Source organism: Triturus cristatus, chromosome 4_2, assembly GCF_964204655.1.
Source record: "Triturus cristatus chromosome 4_2, aTriCri1.1, whole genome shotgun sequence".
Classification (NCBI taxonomy): domain Eukaryota; kingdom Metazoa; phylum Chordata; class Amphibia; order Caudata; family Salamandridae; genus Triturus; species Triturus cristatus.
In genome coordinates, this window is record NC_140586.1 from 666,935,420 (window position 1) to 666,953,338 (window position 17,919).

At 46.4% G+C, this 17,919-nt stretch overlaps 1 protein-coding gene across 1 annotated transcript in view; it reads left to right on the forward strand.

Annotated features, from left to right (window-relative positions):
• Window positions 1-17,919, forward strand: part of LOC146834868 (FRAS1-related extracellular matrix protein 1-like) — a 991,143-nt gene that overhangs the window by 478,194 nt on the left and 495,030 nt on the right. The window lies entirely within an intron of this gene.

Consider the following 17,919-nt stretch of genomic DNA (forward strand, 5'->3'; position numbering starts at 1 on the left):
CAGAGGAATCTATCAATCTGGCTATTGGGGTTACATAAATGGTAAACAATGTTGGGCTTATAGACAATTGCTGAGGTATGCCAGTAAGGGCAGTTTTTGGAGAGCATTGGTAGTTGCCCAAACAAACTGCATATGGTTTTTAAAAAAATTACCCAAACCATTTATGGACTGTGTTCATAATGCCCGCCTTAATTAAGTGCTCCAGTAGAATTTTATGAGAAATGGCATTGAACGCGGCCGATAAGTCAAGCAATACCAGTGCAGCCACGCCTCCATCATTCAATATGAGGCGGTTCTCGTTGATAGCTCTTGCTAGGAGAGTTTCTGTACTTAAGACTTTTCTATTATCGGATTGGGTCAAGTGAAGAAGTTGGTGGGCTTTCAAAAAGCTCATCAATTTCCTATTTACCACTACTTCAGTAAAAGCAAAGAGGGGCATAATAGGAAATGGGACAGTAGTTGGATAGAATTGTGGGATCAAGCGGGAGTATTTTTAATAGTGGGGTAACAAATGCCTTTTTCCATGACGCTGGGACAATTCCCAATTGGAGAGAGGAGTTGGATAAATCAGGAGTGAGGCAATAGTTCTACCAATTTTTTTTATTGAATTTTATTATAAAAACACCTTAAAAGACAGATGCATCGTGACCAGGCATAACAGTACATGTAGCTTTTTACAATCCAGTACATAACAAGGCGAGCATGAGAAGAACACAGCGTTTATATAGACTCCACCTGGAACAAATTGTACACCATCATAATATCCACCGTCCAACTCTCCTCTACATCAGACCTAGTTGATGCCAGCCCCTCCCAGGGCTTCTCATGTACCTCTGACAATGTGTCGAACCTTCGTGTTTGTGGGGCGACTTTGACCCCAATGCCCACTGTCCACCTACGCCTGTGTCCCTTGGGTCACAGCCATGTTAGCGCTCTCAGTGTGATCAGAACTTGTATTAACAGTTTTACAAAGGAGATATGTTTGATAAGGACCCCAACAATTCTTGGGCCGACTCGTGGGAGGAAGCAGCTCATTGTATACATCAGCGTGTGGTTTGCAGTAAAGCATGTCTACGTGCCGTTCTTTTATTGTTGGTAGCTGGCCCGCCGCCCATCTGATTGCCACTCGGTACTTAGCAAGGAGAAGGCCAATGGCCAGCAAGGGGTGCACCGCTTTTTCCAAGTTCAGGTCCCCGCCCAGCAACGTCATCTTAGGATCAGGTTCTAGGTCTGCACGGATAATGATCCCTAGTTCCAGGAAGACACTGCGCCCCAGAATGATTGAATCCCGAGACACTGCCAAGCTAGGTGCCAAAAGCCTGCCTCATCTCTCCCACATCTTTGGCATTGAGATTGCTCTAATAATCCATATCGAAACTGCCGCTCAGGGGTACAGTAGGCTCTGTGCAGGAATTTACAGAGGATGAGCCTATGTCTTCCATTAAGAGAGACGGACCTAGTTCGGGAGCAGCAGTATTGCCATTCTTTGTCACTTAATGGAACACCCAAGTCGCGCTGCCATTCCCGCCTGACTTTCGTATCCGCTGCATTTCTCTCCATGTATAAAAAGAGGGTGTTGTGTGGGCCGTGTTCCCAATAATGTTCAAAGGTTCAATTTGCAGGTCTATAATACTTCTCCAAATTTGGGGCACCCAACCCCCCCAATTGGTAGGGTAAAATGAGGAAGTCCCACCGTATCCGGGGCTGTTTTCCTACCCAAGATAATCGGATAAGTTGTGTGCGCAATTGCTTAAATAGAGTGCACGGTAGTGGGATTGGTATGTTTTGAAATAAAAAGAGAAACCGTGGCAGGACCACCATTTTCTTTATGACAATTCTCCCCATTAATGACAGCAGGAGCCTAATCCACCTATCCACGTCTTCTGTTAGTCTCTGCGAGGCCTTTCCGAAATTTTCTCGGATTACTATCACAGGATCTGTGTGAATTCTGAAGCATAAATTTTGCACTGACTCCGTGGTCCACGGCAATGGGAACTCATGGCAGGAGTGAGAGGAAATATGATGGACTTGTCCCAATTGATGCACAGCCCTGAATGCCCGCCGAATTGGACTACCTCACCCAATATAGGGGACAGTTTTTCTTCTGGATTACGGATATACAGCAGGATGTCATCCGCATATGCAGAGACACACTCCTGAGGCTTGAGCCGGGAGTAGGAATAGGGCATATCACTTCTACTGGCATTTCACAGCAGCAACTAGCCCGAGGTGATTTGTTTTTATATTGTTTTACTCTTTTTTAACATTGTGAATCTTACATATTTGCACATTTTTCCTCTTGCCTATTTGCACATTTGGTTGTACCCCTTGGTAATCAACAAATAGCGCTTGCAGTCGCTCCTACCTGCTTCGCTTCCTCTTGTTGCAGTACTGACCCGAACAGGTTTTACCTGCGGAACGGGCGTGCTGTTCAGCGTCGGCCATCTTGGAAGGCCATTTGCTGCTCGGCGCTCTAGTCTTTTTGGGGACGCCTACATTAGGGGCACTGTTGCGACCGCGCAGCGGGCGCGGCGCGCCTAAGGCAAGCCCGTCTGTGCCCGTCCGCGCCCAGGCCGCGCTCAGCGCACAAACCCCTGCCCGGTTGCACGCGGATGCACGGATACGGCTCAAGTACTCCAGAACCGCATTGCTGCGGCTAAACCCGGGGGAAACTTTGGGCAAATGTATCCGTGGGCCGGTTGAATCCGGTTACCTTCAATCCCTTGGCTCCTGCCCTATTCGCTCTTCTCCTTTTCCACCTATTAGCTTAGGGCCCAACAAGGCCTGCCCAGAGAGCGTACTCTTAACTCACACAGTGGGTAAGTCTTTGGCTTGTATCCTGATAAACGCCAGATCCCTGGTGAAGCATAGCACTGAATGTGCTCATTTGTTGATGGATCTAGACATAAAAATCGCTTTCATCACTGAAACTTGGACGGACGATGCTTCCGGTCCAGATCTAGTCAAAGCCACCCCCCCTGGTTTTCTTTGCGAAGTTCTCAACCGACCTAATAAGAGGGGTGGAGGCCTGGCTATCATTTACCATAGCACATTTTCGGGAACCTTTAAAGCACTTTCTTTGCAGGCCTGCGAAGCACTCGCATTCAATCTCAGATTAACAAATCATTTTTCATTTAAAGGTATTCTCATTTACAGACCCCCGGGGGCCAAACATTTGTTTTTTCCCACGCTAGGAACCCTTGTAGAGGATGCGCTTCTGGGTAATTCACACACCATACTAGGGGATTTCAATTTCTATCTTGAGCAGGCCAACGAGCCAGATACGGCTCGCCTCCTAAATTTCATGGAAACCGCAGAGCTGGTACAGCAAGTAACTGGCCCCTCGCATCTGGCCGGACACACGCTCGATGGGGTTTTTTCCAACACCCCCGAACTATCCTTCTCAGCTTTGTTACCGCTGGCCTGGACAGACCATGCGGGAGTCTGTTTTTATCTTAGTCCAACACCCCACACAGCTAATGGGCAGCACCATATTGATCGGAAAGTAGTCAGAGCCTGGAACAAGGTGGATTCGGAGACTCTATCTAAGGCCCTGACTACCGTTTCCATACCCATTTCCAGTAACATGGATGAGGCTGCTTTGGCCTACACTAAATGGCTTATGCTGGCCTGTGCTGACCTCGCTCCTCCCAGACAAGTCACTTTTAAAAGAACGGTGCCTTCAGCCCCCTGGTACTCAAGTGACCTCAAAGGGCAAAAATGCACATGTAAGAGATTGGAGCGTAATTGGAGGAAGGATTACACTGTCAAGGAAAGAAGGCTATATTTGGCAAGCTTAGCAACTTACAAATGCATGTTACGGGAAGCGAAACAGAAGTATTACGCGGCCCAGATTTCAGCAGCTAAAAATTCTTCGAAAGAGCTGTTTTCCACCATCACCAAGTTAACCACAGTGGCAGCGGCCCCCGTCTCGTCTAGCACAGAGCTTTGCGAAAAAATTGCCTAGTTTCTTTCTACCAAAGTTAATAACATTTTTACCAGTCTTAGCGACTCAATTAGGTTTGAGCAGGAGTCCGTGCAAAGGACCAATGAGGGGGCCATGTCTCCGGTTATCCTGGAGGCGTTTAGTCCCCTTTCCCTACAAGACACTCTGGACCTTCTTGTTAAAGCCAACTCGGGGTCCCCTCTGGACCCTTGCCCATTGAGGATCATTAAACTGGCGTCTGTGCCTATAGCTAGCTATCTAACGCCTATTTTCAATGGCATGTTTCAAGAAGGAACTTTTCCCAAAGTGTGGAAGGAGGCCTCTATTCTTTTTCTGCTGAAAAACCCCAGCCTGGATCCGTCGGATCCAAACAATTTCCGACCTATCTCCCGTCTCCCCCTTCCGGCCAAACTAGTGGAGAGGGCAATGAATCTACAACTCACAGCTTTTGTAAAGAAATCCTCTGTGTTGGATGTTTCCCAGCACGGATTTAGGGAGGGGCACAGCACCGAATCCGCTCTGATCGCGGCCACAGAACAAATCAGGTCAGCGGTGGACCAAGGTGGCAGAGCAGCCTTGATCCTTCTGGATCTATCGGCCGCGTTTGATACGGTCCACCACGGACTGTTGATGGACCGTTTGAGGAAAGGGGGTATTCAGCTAAAAGCATGGGATCTGCTGAACTCCTTTCTCTCCGAGCGGAGTCATACAGTAGCCTTAGGAAATTTCTCGTCCCGTCCTTTTTCTCTGCCTTGTGGGGTCCCGCAAGGGTCCTCACTAAGTCCCACATTGTTTAACGTCTATGTAGCCTCCCTTGCTCCCATCATCAGAGGCCACGGATTTAGTGTCACCTCGTATGCGGATGACACGCAGATCGTTGTGTCTCTACACCCCGGACGTGAATTGGGGATGGACCACAATTTCTAGGCCTGTATGTCGGAGGTGGCCCGCTGGATGGCTAGCAACTGCCTTAGGCTAAACTCTAACAAAACCGAGGTAATGCTGTTTGGGAATAACCCTAGCTTCTGGACCTCGTTATGGTGGCCTCAGGAACTGGGGGCCCTTCCCAGCATGGTTAATAAAGTAAAAAATCTCGGGATGGTGCTGGACGACAAACTCACCATGGCACTTCAGGTTAAGGCAGTAGCTTCCAAAACAGGCTTTATTCTAAGAATGTTGAAAAAGATCTTGTTTCTGCTTCCTTATGAAAGCCGACAAACGGTGGTCAAGGCCCTTGTAACTTCCAGGCTCGATTACTGCAATAGTCTGTATCTGAATATACAGGACAACTTGCTGCACAGATTGCAGCTACTGCAGAATGCGGCTGCTAGACTGCTAACTGGCATCCTGAAATTTTCCCCCATATCCAAGGCCATCCGCGACCTACACTGGTTGCCTATAAAAAGCAGGATCCAGTTTAAGTCTCTGTGCCTGGTGTTCAAGGCCTTGAATGGGGAAGGCGCTGAATACCTTACTAAACGACTCACAAAGTATGTTCCTGCCCGGCGTCTTCGTTCAGCTGAAGCCGGTTTTATTACGGTCCCAGTCATAAAAAAAGCACACTGGGGAGGACGCAGTTTTTCCTACGGGGCAGCCAGGCTTTGGAACGAATTGCCTCTCCACCTGAGACGCATGGAGAACCTATTGCATTTCAGGAAAGCATTGAAAACCTGGCTATTTCAGTAATTAATTCAACTTAAGGATCATGGAGTTGTGGACAGCGCCAGGACACCTACTTGGTAATCGTGCGCTTTTCAAATCACCATAACATAACATAACATGTTCAGTGTGTACCCTGGGAACCCTAGCCCTCTGTGAGAATGATATTCACAAATAGCACAGGCCAGTGGCTCATACACGATCGCGTACAAAAGTGGGGACAGAGGGCATCCCTGCCTTGTGCCTCGCGTGATATTAAATGAATGGGAGACTACATCTCCAATCCTTACTCTAGTGGTGGGCGATGCGTATAACACCAACAGCAGGCGGAGAAATATCTCCCCAACGCCAATCCTACGCAGCACAGCGAACATGAACCCCCACTCCACGGAGTTAAAAGCTTTCTCGGCATCAAGAAATACCACCGCAGATTCAGTCTCTGCACCACACCGAATAGCATCCGCAGGTTCTGTGTTAAATTACGGCTAGGGACGAAACCCACTTGCTCCAGGTGAATGACGCCTAGTAATGAAGGCGCCAGCCTGTTTGCCAAGATTGGAGAGAAAAGGGTCTATACGAGGAGCAGTGGTTGGGTTGTTTGCCTGCCTTCAATAGTGTGACAATCACAGATTCACGTGAGGAAGAGGGCTTGATTCCTGATTCTGGCATTTCCTCGTACAGCATTTTCAGATAGGGGATCAGCAGATCATGAAACTCTTTATAAAAGGCCCCCGAAAGACCATCCTGCCCTGGTGCTTTCCCTGCCACCATACTTCGCAGCGTGTCCCTAATTTCGTCTGATTCCCGGGGAGCAATCAAATGTTCCCTATGCTCCGTCACTAGCCACGGCATTTTGATATAGGACAAATATTCGTCCAGGGTAATATTATCAGTAGGGATTTGTGATATGTACAGTGTCTGGTAATAGGAGCGAAAATGAGCCGCAATTTCCTCTGTTGTGTGTAGAGCGTGCCCGTCGTTATCCGTCATGCCTACCATTTTGTCCAAGTCCCTCTTCAGTCTCAAGATCCCCGCTAGCTTGGCCCCAGGTCTCCCCCGTTCTCCATAACATCGTGCAGTGGCATACTTTCCCATATGTTTGATTTTGTTGTTTGCTGTGTCTTGGAATTCTGCCAATTTTTGCTTGAGTTTGGCGAAATACTGGGTTCCGCCGGTCTCTGAGAGTGCCCTTTCTATGTCTCCAATTTTCCTTTCCAAGGTCGACAACCTGCTGCGGATGGAGCGAAGGACTCCTGCATGTGAGGAAATCACCACCCCCGCCCTGATGTACACCTTAAAAGTTTCCCAGACTGTGGCAAATGTTGGGACCGAGCCTAAGTTATTCACAAAAAACTCTTTTATTCCGGTCGTCAAGCCTGCCTTGAAGACGGTGTCTAATAATGAATATGGCGGGAAATGCCAGGAGAATGCGGGGATTCTAGGTGACCTGTATTCTAATGGAAGTTGAACAGATGAGTGGTCAGAATAGGTCCTGGGGAGGTGAGTGCAGGCCGTTACCCTCGTGTTTGATCCCCTTGATACTAACCAATAAACAATTAGAGGGTGTGTGTCATAGGCTGAGGAGTAATGCGTGTAGCCCCTCACTAGGGGTGGTCTATGTCTCCAAATGTCTAGCAGGCCCCCAGTGCGCATGATGGCCATTATAGCTAATGCCGCTGGGCGCTTGTGCGGGCCCTGGGATCTGTCACTATCCTGGGTTCAGAATACAGTTGAAATCCCCACCCCACACCTGCGGGACACCATCCCATTGTACCAGCTTCGCTGCGAGCGAGTTATAAAAATGGGGGTCTTCATGGTTCGGCCCATAAATACCGACCAGAATGAATTGAAGATTCCCTTTGCTACAGAGAGCTGCTGCGTACCTGCCTTGCGGGTCCCTGAAAAGACTGGGAATTTCCACTCCAGCCCTCTTATCTGCCCATAACAGCATGCCTCTAGTGTGTCAGGTGTAATCGGCAGAGTAGCACTGGCCCTGCAATTTACAGTGTACTTCCCCGCTACTTTGTGCCTTGAGATGTGTCTCCTGCAAAACTGCAATAGCTATTGAGGGTATTTTTAAGTACGCAACCACCCTCCGCACTTTCCTGTTATCTTTCAGACCACGAACGTTCCAGGTCATAAGATGCAAGGATTGTGTCTTCCCGCCCTCAGGTGTCATTCAGTGTGTGTATTAAATTTGAAATCCGGATCCCCGTGTGAAATTCCAGGTTCAATAATGTCACATCTCGCCTTCCAATCTCAGCAGAACAATATATGCAAAAAAAACTTCCCACCCACGCCACGGAAACCCACGACTTCCATGGCTACAGATATCCCCCCCCCCCACCCTTTGTCCCTTTAGTACTTAAGAGTCCCCAACAAAACATGCAACATAGTGTTATACACTTGGGAGCAGATGTTGCTATCTCTCCTAGTTCCCAACGCCACCGTTACGTCACCCCACTTGCTGCAGTGTTATAATGATTACTGCTGCGACTGGCGCTGAGGTTTGATTACTCTACCCTTCCAGCAGAAGTCACTGTGCCAGTTACTTAACAGTCTAAGGCAGAGAGACAGTTTGTACTATGACATGCACCTACATAGCAGTCCAACAAAGTTCCCAATTTTGCGTTACATTTAACAGATAAAAAGAAAATAAACTACTCATCCGTGCTGCGATATTGTTTAACAGTTCCAGTCGCACTGGAATCGCTTGTCCTTTGTGTTGCTCTCAGCATCCCATCACCATCGATGCTATCCCCATGAGTGCCAGTCCCACCTTCTTTCACTCTTCTTGCTCATCACCAGCGCCCGAGTTTGGCAGAGAACTGCTAGGTGACCCCTGTCATCTTGAGTTTTGCTCTTTGTCTTTTAGAAAGCGCAGGACAGTTTTGCGGTCCGTAAAGAAATTAACCTTCCCATCTGATCTGACCGTTAACTTAGCTGGATATAGCATGCTGTACTCCAGGTTCAGCTCTCTGAGTCTTTTTTTTGGCAGGAATTTAGAGCCATTGTGCTTCTTGAACTTGTAACGTAAAGTCCGGAAATAAGGATATGTCTGCACCCTCATGACGGAGCATCCCCAGTTCATGCACAATCCAACTCTGTGGCCCTCTGCTTCAGTGCGTTGGTGTTTTGAGTGGCAGTAGAGGCTGAAGTAGTGGGGCTTCAGCGTGACCCTGGGCTGCGGCCACAAAAAGGACACCGACTCGTGGTGCTCAACTCTGGTTTGTTTCACCTCTCAGGGAGTGCAGGTCAGCCCCCAGAGGACACCGTGAGCGGCAATGCTGTGCGTCCCCAGCCCAGACCAGACCCAGCTCACCCGGATGCGACTGGGCAGGAAAGACCCAACACCGCCCAGGGATCCACCGCTATTGTGTGTAGCGCAAGTATTGCTGTAATGGTGCTGTCGCCCTAAGCCACAGTCCTTGGACGCCACTAAGACAGCATAGACTAGTCCATTTGTTGCGCTCGTGTGCTCCCGTCCTCAGCAATCGCGTGTATGAAGGCTCAGCTGCTTTTCATGGCAGACCGGCCAGGGAAAAGCAGCAGTGTCCACCTCTTTCTCCTTGCCTTACTAGGTGGGTGACTCCTGGCCGCTCACTGTTCCAGGTCCCCGTGTTAGATTAGCTCTGCAGTTTCAGTCCCCCTGGGCCATGTCCGCATGTTGGCGCAAATTTGAGCCACTCTCAGGTCCGCAGGGCACCTCTGCTTTCTGGTCTGCCGCAGGCCCCACACAGCAGGCTCCATTCGGCACTGCCGACAGTCTGAGCAGGCCGCACCACTCCAGCGTCCGGATACATGTTCGCTCACTTTACGAGCAGGATCCCCACATGGTGCTCTGCTGCCTGTATCTCGGCGGCGTGTCTCCGAGCTCCACACTGCATTGCTGAGGTGTGCGTTCCCAGCTCTCTTGGCTGACGCTGGTGCGTACCTTTCCGTTTCGCGGTGTAGAGGCCTCAGGCACCGCACCCTGCTTCGGCCGTCGCCGATGTTTATATCCGCCAGCCATCTTCAATTACGGAACCACCAGGCTCCCTAGGTAGCCCCTGCCAACAGCGAGGCAGTGACCCTTCAGGAGAGGACAGCAGCTTAGATTTATGCTAGGATTATGACGGCTATTTGGTGGCTATCGGCAGAGCGCCCTTAACTCGCTGCCATTTTGTAGTCAGGCAAGCTTTGCCCCCCCCCCCCCTCCCCCCCACCCCCCATAGTTCTAGCTATTTTCTTTAGATGACGTACTGGACATTCATCTAGTGGGTAAGATGATGTGAGAGTGATAAAAATGGAAAGTGGCAGCAATCAATTTGAGTGGTGCTGGTTCAAAAGAAGACCAAAATGGCCTATTAAAGTCCATCTGAACCAGATTATTCTTTGTGGCCCTTTTTCCCAGGTTGTGCAATAGATTGTTGACTTTGTCTTGAGAAAAAAGTAATTTCACAACACCTAAACAATAGGCAAACATTTTATATACAGCAAACACTTCTCTCAGAGCGTCTTTTGCATTACAATACGGTCATCGAAGTAGGCAGCCTTAATTTTATTGACCTGCTTTTCATATTGGTATGGATTTGTAAGGAATTAGGTTATTGGTAGAGGGGTTGTAAGCTCCATTCAGGCAAAAAACAAAATACTTGACAGGGTGAGCAACAAAAGATTTCATTGACCTGTTCTTAACCCTTTGGGAGCTTAGCACAAAGCAACCGGGCTCAGCTTTGAGGAAAAGTGTAAATTATTTATGCAACACACAAACAGTCATAAAGTGAAACAACAACACAAGAAAACCCCCAAACAAATAAAAAAAATTGAGTAATTAAATATTCAGTTTTAAAGTTTTAGATAAGTATAGTGCCTAAAAGCACAAAGCGCAACTCACGGTCATCTTGTCATACTAGACTTGGGAAAAGAGCATGCCAGGAGTCGTGGATGGTCATCACTGTAGTGCATTGATCTGATCAGGCGTCGCAGGTGGTCGTTTCTGGAGCTTTGTGTTTTCTTTCACCACCAGCTGCCATTGCACTAGTGCGAAGTGCCAAATCTTGCTCAGCTTATAGTCCCTGGCGGTTGCTGTAGTGTGAAGAGTCTGATTCACCGAAGCTTCACATTGGCAGTCATCTTGGGAGGCAGACTCTTGGCGTGAACGGGCCCATTTGCAGTTGTGAACAGCCCAAAACCTCATGGTTTCACCTTTTTTCACAGGAGGAGGTCAACTGATGCCAGCCAAGGGTCCAAAACGTAAGGGAGGCACCCTTTTGGGATCAGGTCTCACTATAGCAGAAAAGCCAGCAGGACTCAGGAAGGTCCAGGCTGGACAGTTGCAGCAGGCCAGCAGGGTAGTGGCAAGGAGGCCTCTGTAGCATGTTGTGAATCTGCAGCTCAGAACAGGAGGTCAGCCAACTGACCATTGAAGTCACTGAGGTAGCCTAGGAGGAACTTAGTAGGTCCAGTCTTTCCTCTCAGAGATCAGGGCAGGCCTAAAAAAACAGGTCAATCCTCTTAGGGACGAGGCAGACCTTGATCAGCAGGGTAGACCTCTAGGCAGCAGGGCAGACCTCCTGCAGAAGGGTGCCCTTCCTTTTCTAATGTCGGCAGGCAGGGCTGGTTGGCCATAGCGGGCAGTGGGCATTTCCCAGGTGGGCCGCCAGGGTTGGGGGCCGGTTTTATTACAGGGCCGTTTTTGCAGCATAGGTGCAATATCGGCCGCTGTAACGAAATTGGCCAAAACCGGCCCTGACAAACAGCTCGCCCGCACCCCCAAATCCCCTGGGGTCCGGCCGAGCATTTTGCCAGGGCCGATTTTGGTTCCCAGTCCGGCCCTGTCTGCAGGTCCAGTTGTGTACTGAGCAGTGGCTCTGGGGGTCCAGTATCTATACCGGGTGCCTGCCATTGGAGTGGGGGTGGGGGATGTTCTATACTAACCCCACATCTGGTTCTGGAAAGGTCTTCCCTTTCCCTGTCAAGGCTCCAATAAGTCTGTGGGGACTAAACTTGAGTCAGGCTCCTTTCTGTATACAGGAGTCAAAGACCTTTGAAATGTAAGTGGGGCTGGTTACAACTCTCCCCCCAACCATCCTGTAAGGATGGCCCATCCTATTCTCAACTATTCCTTTTTTGTGTCTCTGTTTCAGACGAATACATAAACCCCAATAGGAGAGCCATGAGCAGTCATGTGACCCAGGATTCAGGCAGAAGGCACAAATGACTAGGACAAGAAAATACTAACTTTCTAAAAGTGCCTTTTTCAGACTTATGACTTCAAATCTGGCTTTACCATTAAAGAGGATTTTAAATTACAATTCACCCGAGTCTAAACAGCATTTCTCTATCTGCTCCCAATCAAACATTAGCACTTATTAATGAAGGCAACCCAGTGTTAGTCAATGAGAGAGATAGGCCTTGCAAAGTTTTAGGGGTAGAGAACAAGCATTTGACCAATGGTTAGAAGCGAAAATGTGCACAAAGTCCTAAGGCCAACACAAACAGACTCCGCAACAGAAGGCAAAAATCTTGGGGAAACCAGGCATAAAAAGGCCAGGTCTAACTGCAGCCGCACAATCTTTCCTAACACAAAGAAAAAGTAAAGTACAAGTGGTAGTAGCAGAAGGAACATCACACAATTCTCTTGTAGAGTATACATAACAGGTAGCCACCTCAGTATAGTGTCACAAAAATAAGTCAGAGGCTGGTGTACACTCAACTTAAGCAGAGGTTAACATACAAGAAGTACAAATGTCCTGCAAGAAACAGCCAAACCTCTTATGGAATTATCGTAGACTCATGTACTGACATACGATAATGACCCTCATCTAACTAGCGTGGTGTGCTTCATCAGTATGTACCGCATGTAGCTCCGGGAAGTATCCAAGACCACTATTGTTTAGTGATCGTGCAACCTCCTAGTTATAGGTTCCCTTTTGTTCTTGCTTTGTTAAACTGTCATACCTATTTTACATTTCTGTGTGGGTGAACTAACATTTTTTTTTCCTATTGTCTCCCTACCACAAGATTAGAATTATAATGTAGTACAAAAAGCTCTTCACTAACCTACAGACGACTATCCTCCTCTCCTATCATTTCTCAACTGACATCTCTGCTACAGTGCGGAGATCTATGCACTTATAAGCCTATGTTTTAGTACTAAATGTGGGAGGCACAAGGGGAGTGGCTGAAAAATTGGGAATGGTTCCTACAGAGATAGTGGGCTAGCAATTTTTTACAGATAGTGTTGTTCTGGCTGTACATCCTTTCCGTTAGCTGGGCATGCCTGTTTTATTTACTGTCATTCTTTGGCCACCACAAACATTATATATTTGAACTTCTCTCTGAATCCTGTTTAGATGTGTTATTTCTTACAGAAACATGGATGTCAGAAGACTCTGGGCCTGATGTAATGCAGGCTCTTTCCTCCGACTACTATATTGCAAGGCAGGATAAAAGCGGTGGTGGGCTAGCAATTATTTACAGTGAGTTGTTGAAGTGCCGCACTTCGCTGCTTACGATTGCGAACTGTGAGAACTTGTCCTTTTCTTTGACACTATCTTCCACCTTTTCCTTCTCTGGAATTTTTGTATATAGACCTCCAGGCCCCTATGCTCAGTTTCTTCAAGCCATGTCAGAAGTGGTGGCAGAGAAGGCCATAGATAAAGCCAATTTCACTGTATTTGGTGATTTTAACCTACATGTAAATGGCATAAAAGATAAGGCATCCGCATCTCTCTAAGACGATATGGCCTCACTATAGCAAGGACAGCTGCTGGAAGGCCCTACACGAGACGGGCCATACCATCGACTTGGTTTTCAGTAATATGGACACACTTCAGGGTCAGACCCCTCTGCCTCTCATCTGGCTGGACCATTTTTTGATCCCTTTTAGGTTTTCAATACCCTCATCATCTCCATAGCTCCCTTTGGTCAGGCGCTTAGATCGCGCCTGGTCCTAATGTTGGGTTTATTTTCTGAGACTAGTGATTGCATTGAACGTTTGAGAATTAGTTTTCTATGTCACATTGATTGTATGTATTGAGTGCTCCAACCTCCCTAATTTGGAATATAGTTGGATCATCACTCAAGTTATAAAATAAATGTATTACTCTTCATTTCCAAGTGCATATTTTCTTGTGCTTGGCAGGAAACCCAAACTATGTGGTGTTAATCAGTGATGGCTCGAACAAAGAGCAGTTTAAAGTGAACTACCTATGTGGAGTTTCTAGGGTTTTCTCTGGAAGTCTCATTTAATTCGCTCATGGCCAGCCAGGTGCTGCATACCTCGGTGACCTTTTGAATGGATTCTTGAGATGCCAACACGGCCACATTGTAAGATGACGTTCCCAATGGGATTCCATCTTTGCAAGAAAAAATACTTGCAATATGGCCAGGATTTCCATAATTTTTTCCAAGGAAACACAGGACCCGATTCAGCGAAAAAAGTAAGTTCAGAGATTTGCTCTCAAACTTGTGTTCTTGGAAAGATTTTCCACAAAACATTTTGAAAAAGGTTAGCTTGGCTTGTATGCTGTGCTTGCTTAGTGCCATATTGGTTTCACAAAATGTTATCATTGTGATGAATTTGCGCATGTGGAGGGTGAGGTCCATTTGGAATGAAATGCCGCTGTCCTGTTGTACTGGTCTCAAACTGTCCATCCATCCTATAAACCAGGAGAAGATGCATTACCATCTAGTTTGGAACTCCTGGTACATAGGGCCATCGAAGATCTTGTTAAACACCACTTATTTTTATTAACCGCAATTGTGTTTGGTAACACCAGCACAACTTAATCTGTCTGCAGGATCTTTGTGAATCCTTCCATCAGCTGCACCTTGGTGACCCTGCTGTCATCATGCAAGATAATATGGAAAAAAAGTTAAACATGTTTAATAAGAGATGCTTTCATCACTGGGGTCAAAATAGCCCAGTACTTCCTTTTCATCTAATTGCATGATGCATGCTGCAGGTTGAAGCCAGGGTTTACCTCAAGTGAAACAACAGGTTTAAAATGCCAAATTACAATGGTTTGTGAAAGGGATGGCTGGGATTGTAGCACAGGCGTCCCTGATGAAATCAATCTCTGGGATGATGCATGGGTTCTTTCTCACCTTAACTCCTTCATCAATGGTGGTTGGTGGACCCTCGTGTATGATTGTGCGTCTCGTGATATGTGAGTCTAGGATTCAATTATTTTCCAAACGTTTTATCCACAATTGCAGTGTTTCCCCTCCAGTTAATCTTCCCATTACATACTGTAAATCGCCAGTATAAATGTTTGGCAATATAAACACATGCCTCGATTATGAGAACATATATCCAAACGAAAGGGCGCTGTTCCTACTGCAACTATATTAGTATTTCCATGTTGTTTTTGGTTTTGCATATCCTCTCTGGTTATTAAAACAGGAAGACAACTTTTTTTGTCCAAACTAGAACATCTGCAGTTGGAAGAAAAGTGCTGGCTGTATAGTGGAAGAGAAGTTTCAATGACAAAGAGCACTTAGGCGAGGCAAATATTTGAATGTAGGACGGTATAAGCCTATGACCGACAAAAGATACATTGTGCTGTCTAAAGTTAGCAGCAACCGCCAAGTGCAGTATGTTCAGCGATGAGTAAGAAAAGGCGAAGCAGCAGCTAGGCATTTCTTCTGGGTTGGCTCAGCCTCACTAGACTATTCATCCGAAAATCCACATCAAAGAGCAGTTTGCTTGACTGAACAACAACACATTCATAAAATCAAATAAAACTCTGCATTCAGCAGAACTGCCAGGTAGCTTCTTCCATGAAGTAACGCTTTCTCAGGCTGGCTAGAACCAGCTTACTCTTCCAGAGTCACAAAGGCTTACCTTTGTGGGTCCGATTACAGCTGTTAGACAACAATTCCATTTTAACACACCTGGTAATTACCAGTGTCGTGTAGTTCCTATATTACCTATACAGGATCTGCGCGTTTGGATAACATAAACTATGGGATTGGTGGTGGACTGATTCCGTGCACCCCCACCGGATACGTTAACCTGTTTGTATCAGCTAGCTCACAGTGCCATTAGAATCTCCTCTTATTGGGGAGAGAATCATTTCTGGCAGCCTCAGAACATGACAACCCTGATCCCGCAGAATTGTGGAAACAATATACTACCTTTCGCTCAGTCACTCGTGCTCACTTAGTCGGTCTCAGAGATATACAGAATAAACATACTGGGCGTTTGTCAATAAGAATTTATTGAACAGTTGCTATTCTAGTGTAGAATAGATGAGCTGTAATAACCATTAGACAGGAGCAGAGATATATGATTAGCAGTGCTATGAAAGTAAAGGGATGGTACAGTTCTACCATTTTGCAGTAATCATGAATATATACAAGTACATAAAATACATGATAAGTGCGTACTCCTACGATGCCTCCCTAACTAGATGTACCTAAATGTACCTAGCATCTGTGTAGGTGTTATGCCAAGAATCCCTCTAGGATCTAGTCAACCCCATTACCTGAGAATGAGAGAATATGGGACCCCGTCCTGGTCTCAAGTTGGACACCCCGCGAGGAATGTTAGACCACTGCGAGCTGGAGTATCTGCATGCAGGAACCTCAGTGTCTCTGGTCAGTGTGTCAGACGGGAAGTCACGGTCTCCTCTGTCTTTCTGAAGCAAGATATGATGTATATATACCCACAGGTCTCCCCAGGGGTCCTACCTTGCTGTGTTACTGTGTCGGCCTAGAGGATGACGTCGGGCCTGAACTTTATACAGAGATAATATGCAGGAGATGGTAGTTCTGCTGTGCTTCCAAGAAACCTCATTCATAATGTATGAGATTTGAACTAGGGAAAACCCGTGTTCTGAATGCAGTGTCGTATCTAGGTAAAAGGTCAGTCCCTAAGAACCGTTATGTATGTAATGTAGGGAAGAATATAGGTGAAAGGTTGCAATGCTCCCTGCGCCTACATAGGGTACCTATATGGAATATAACACCAGGTGTGATTCCGTGCACACCCTTTGTTAACTTTCCGCAGCTCAGACCTACCAGAAATTACCCGGACATCTGGATTGTCAAAAAGGCATGGTATTCCCCAGAAAGTCGAAATAGGTGAAAATTATGGCATACGATAATTTCCACATCGTTATCAGATTGTATCAGATGTGACAGGGGCCACTCGTAATTAGGCACATAGTCGGCAAAATGTGCTCACTGCTGGGGAGCAAGTAAACGTCTGTTAAACTTACAAGTGTGTACACATGTATGTTGGATTATAAAATACAAAAATATCGACTTGCAGTAATATCGATTGCAAGATATCCACTTGGGCAAGGTGGCAGACATACAAAAGTGTGTATCTACTATTCTGAATCCACTTCCACTTACCTTGATGATATTGTGCTGGTTGATATCCTGCAAATCGAAATCGTGCCCTCCTTCAATGTATTTGAAGGCCGCTATTTAAAAGATGATATGGTGGTACCACACTTTCTACGTTTTACTCTCACCACAGAAACTCACACACACATTGTGATTATGGTTGGAAGAGTCTGGGAATGATTTATTTCTCACAGAGAAACAGTCTTCTTAGACACTGTGTTTGTAACTGCCTACAGTTTGTATTTATGTACATGCACCTTAATAAATAAAAACCTGCAATGGCAATGCCCAAAGGTATGGCTTTAAAAGAATGTTGTATGGTACTGAGAACCATTCTAAGTAGATAGCATGGGCATGGTTATGAATTTGTGTGGGAGCAAAGAACTGGAGAATAAAACTGGTTCAGGTTAAAAGGCAATAGTGACAGTTGCACTGTCAAACCAGAGCTAAAGGTCCATGTAGGTTAATGACTGCCCTTCTCTTATCTGTGCTGCTGCAAGGGAAAACACTGTACATTTTCTAGTTATCTAAGACACTTTAATTGCTTTGCAATATCATGTGTGTGCCCTTCAAAGGTCAACCTCAGGCAGCTGGAGATGTAAACAAAATGATCACAGCTGTGGAGAAGGCAAGTGCTTTTTTTGTGGAAGCACACAACTTCTGCCCAATCAAAACATAAACTACTGGCTCCCAACTCCTGGTGATTCTCACATAATTGTCTGGGGACTGCTACTCTGTCACACCAGACCATAATTACTGTTACAAAATGCACTTGGGCATTATGGATATTAAATAAACACAGCCATATGTTTAATAAACTGCCTTCCTAGCTTCGCAAAGTTTTAATTTTCATGCTATAATGTTCTAAGTGCTATGCACTATCTCCATCTGAGGCCCTAATTAAGTGCTATGCACTATCTTCCTCAGCTGTAAAACAATAGAACATTTTCATGACAAACACAATAATGCAA